Source organism: Triticum aestivum, chromosome 4D (genome assembly GCF_018294505.1).
Source record: "Triticum aestivum cultivar Chinese Spring chromosome 4D, IWGSC CS RefSeq v2.1, whole genome shotgun sequence".
NCBI lineage: Eukaryota > Viridiplantae > Streptophyta > Magnoliopsida > Poales > Poaceae > Triticum > Triticum aestivum.
The window spans coordinates 397,963,656-397,968,000 of record NC_057805.1 but is presented as its reverse complement, the minus strand read 5'-3'; the positions used below and the strand labels follow the sequence as shown (position 1 = coordinate 397,968,000).

At 42.2% G+C, this 4,345-nt stretch overlaps 1 pseudogene; it reads left to right on the top strand.

The window, feature by feature from the left end:
* Window positions 1-1,572: 1,572 nt before the first annotated feature.
* On the top strand, window positions 1,573-2,430 carry LOC123100118 (putative cytochrome c biosynthesis ccmC-like mitochondrial protein; annotated as a pseudogene).
* The last annotated feature ends 1,915 nt before the right edge of the window (window positions 2,431-4,345 follow it).

Below are 4,345 nucleotides of genomic sequence, written 5' to 3'. Positions count from 1 at the left end.
AATGGAGGATTTGTTTCTGCTCTGTCCTTAACCGCATCGATGGATTCAATTTCAGTGGATAGAGCTCAACCTGTTGCCATCGTCATTTCAATCACAATTCACTTGGTAGGTAGACGCTTGTTCCGACCTCCATAGTGGTACTTTGACCTTTTCTCAACAACATCTACTTCTAATCTGCTTGAACGGCCCTCTTGTCATTTGACCCAGAATTGAACGAGATGACACCCACCAATATCTTCCAACACAGGATCTCCCTTACAGGGCCGTCCTTCTCTCTTTCTTCCCAAGAACATCGGGGGTCTTTTCTCTGAACGAGTCAGCACCAGCCCTGTTACCAATACGGGGATCTCGGCCATGAGAACTTGTAGAACTTGTCTCTTGAATTGCATCCCCCCCTAGGCCGACCAGCTAAGTAGGACCCACTTAGCAAAACAGGTCTATAGGGCGCTAGGGAAGGGGTATAGAATGGTACTTGAATCTATCTATAGACATAGGATCCCCCAGCCACTGGAATCCATTGGTTTCTGTCTCAATTCGTCATTTGAACTGAAACTAACCACGAAGGGAAAAGAAAAGAAGGATTCTAGTTTGCCACTACTTGGACTCAACTTGGACTTTCGGAGGAGAAAACCATTTCCATTAATATATGACTCAGTCATAGCCAAGAGATCATCATTCTAATAACAAGGATCTAGTTTATATATCTCGAATTGGGTTCCATAAGATGCCAAAATAGTGGAAGTACCATCACGTCTACCTAAAGTAAATGGTTTCTATAGATTGAGAAATGGTTTCTATAGAATGAGATATAGTCGAATGTACGTTGAATACTTCACGTGCATTCTTCGCTTATAAATTTAGCCAAGATCCAAACATCTCAATCTCTTCATACGTTCTTCCTGTTGAACTCTTCTTTTCACTCAACAAATGCAAGTTCGTCAGGGTTTGGTTACTAGTTTTCTTGGAAGGGTTTTCTCCCTTGATCTTTTCCCTTGTTTTATGATTGGAATGAAAGTAGGATTGTTTATCCAATCCAAACTATTTATTGAGGGAAAGTAAGATCAATAGTTGGCCCTATTGTCTGTGCTCTGTTCTGTTAAGGATTTCTGTATTGCAAACATAGGCATCCTGCTACTCCCTGCTCTAGTTTCAGTTCAGTCATAAATATATTGCCCGGGTCCTTTGATACTTGATTTCCTGGGTCAACGGTACCTAGATTCCCCTTTGGCTTGATCTTACCTTGGATTTCTGATTGGAAGACAGATGGATAAACAAGAGGAACTTGGAAAAGAGGGTTGGACAAAGCATAACGATAGTGCATTCAATCGATTCCACTCTAGTTTTTCATATCTTTTCCCTCAATAAATAGTTTATATATGAAAGAAAGTGCCAACTTATTGTTCTTGGAATGCTGATTTCCATGGATTTCTTCTTGGCATATCCCCCCTGATTTGATGACCTGGCTAAAACACCTATTCCTTTTTTCTGGAATTGCTGCCGAAAGCCTGTTTGCAGCATTCATGTGTTCATGCTAACAGAAGAGCGGATCCAATACACATAAGGCATCGGTTGTTCTTAACAGCGATGGCTATTCATTTAAGTCTTCGGGTAGCACCACCAGATCTTCAACAAGGTGGAAATTCTCGTATTTCGTATGTACATGTTCCTGCGGCTCGGATGAGTATAGTTATTTAGATCGCGACAGCTATAAACAGTTCCTTGTTCCCATTAACAAAACATCCCCTTTTTCTTCGCTCTTCCGGAACCGGTACAGAAATTGGTGCTTTTTCTACTTTGTTTACGTTAGTGACTGGGGGGTTTCGGGGAAGGCCTATGTGGGGTACCTTTCGGGTGTGGGATGCTCGTTTAACTTCTGTATTCATCTTGTTCCTTATTTACCTGGGTGCACTGCGTTTTCAAAAGCTTCCTGTCGAACCGGCTCCTATTTCAATCCGTGCTGGACCGATCGATATACCAATAATAAAGTCTCCAGTCAACTGGTGGAATACATCGCATCAACCTGGGAGCATTAGCCGATCTGGTACATCAATACATGTTCCTATGCCCATTCCAATCTTGTCTAACTTTGCTAACTTCCCCTTCTCTACCCGTATCTTGTTCGTTCTGGAAACACGTCTTCCTATTCCATCTTTTCCCGAATCTCCCTTAACGGAAGAAATAGAAGCTCGAGAAGGAATACCACTAAAAACCTAGTTCGCTCTCAAATAAAAACCTAGTTCACTCGCTAAAGCATCCATGGCTGAATGGTGAAAGCGCCCACCAACCTAGAAAGGCAAAATGGGTCAAAAAGTAGGTTCGATTCCTGCCGGATGCACTGCCTCTTAAAGACAGAAACAGAGGAGGGAAAGAAGGTAGTATAGGGAACTTGCTTTTGGATTCTTATCGAAAGTGAATCCCTCTAACACTTCTGTTAGTGTTTTTTGAGAAAATCTTTTATAGACACAACAAGTGTGAAAATCCTTAGTCACTAGGCAAGAAAGCTCGATGGGAACAAAAAGGATACAATTAGTTCAGAATCAAAAAAATGTACAATTTCAAAGGAAAGAAGGAATGGCAAGTTTCCCTCCATTGAACATCAATCAATCTAGAAATAGGTAAAGGAAGGCGTATCACAGGGGTATTTTTCTTTTTTCTATTCACTTCCGTGGGGTTCTAAATTGAAAACACGAACACAAACAAAATCGTATTGAAATTACATAAAAAAGAAAAGGGAGGAGTAGCTCTTGGTTTAAAGAAAAGGGAGGAGATGGATCGAATTCAGTCTTTTTCCTTTCTTTGATGATCTTCAACACATCTATTTGAATTCCCTGCGAGTGAAGGATTTCTCGTATGGAGAAAAACCTCTTGAGCGCTATCTGATCTTATTTTTGTATTTCAAATATGGGACCTGCCTTTTTAATGGGACATCCCGGCAACAGGCCTACTCATGCATGTGGCCAAGTACTCGACCAATCCTCGGAGCGAAGGGATGAACGAATTCTCGAGGTCTGGTTCATTGAGGTCAGCATCACATGAAACCTTTAGCACTTCCATTCGATATTGGATGGAGTATGGCTGGAAGGTCAGCCTAGCTAGTCTTGTCAATCGGCCCTGACTCGTCTTCTCCTTGGTACCTACCGCTATTGAACTTCGGTACCTATATTCCTGAAACAAGACAGACCTTCATGAAGACCTTCTATTTTGGAATAAGATCGGACATTTCCACATTGAGGTGAAATTACATATGAGGAAAATAATCCTGGACTACGAAAGCTGCCCTTGTGTGGTAGAACCAGGTCTTCCACCGGGCGGTCAGCCAAGTACTGAAGCCCCTATCTTCATATAGAATAGAAGTGAGTTCACACTAAAAATAGAAGAAGCCCTATGATTTTTTTAGCCCTGCTATCAATCACTTCGGTAAAGGGATCGAAAGGTTATGGTCTGAAATAGAGATTTGAGAGTCCCTCGTGTGAGTACGTGCTGAAGAGCAAGGAGTGAAAGTGCGTTCATCTTTCTTTCTGCTAGTTGTTTCCTGCTAATAGTGATTAGTGAGTGCCCCATACATAGCCAATGTCCGCCCGTGTTCACATCCAGTCTTCTCTGTACACTATTGCAGCTTCCAGCTCTATGCTATGTATGGTAGTCGTTTGACTCGGGAATCCCTGATAAAAGGTTTTAGTCCGTGCCTGGCAGTTTCAGCCGTGGTCTAGTCCAGCAGCCTCTTTTCGATCCAAGAGTTGCATGAGAAGAAAGCTTCCGGTTAGCTTCAGTTAGTGTTAGTTAAATAGAACGGGAACCTCGTAACTATGCCAAGCCCGATCTTGGTTCCAATGCTGCAGAGAAAGGTTATGGGTAAAAAGAAGGTCTTTATCCTGGTGCTGCGGAGACCGGTGTTGCTGATCGAACTCATTTTCTTTCGAGGAGATCGAAAATCTCCGAATTTCTGCGAAACGAATTTACATATTTATTGCGAGGGGCTTTGAAAAGCAAAAGGATGAAGACTGATTTAGATCCTCTGAAAGCGCAGGAAGTATGCCTTTTGAGCTTTTTCTCCACCCACCTCTGAGCATCCTGTTGGAATGGTCCTAGGAAAGACTACGTACGAGAAATCATTCTCACAGCCAACTTTCCTTCTTCTGAGCAAATAAATGTAGTATTTAGTCCAACCAATCATTGGTGAATCTATGTCTTTCGTGAAAAGTGGAGTATTTGTGCCCAAGATCTTTCTATTCCCTTTAGTAGGTGCACACATCTCGTATGGTAAATATACCTTTGTGCCCTATAAGGTAAGATTGATTGACGGAGTCAAGATCTTGGTTTAGCAGCGGCTGCCTGTCCTTTTCTT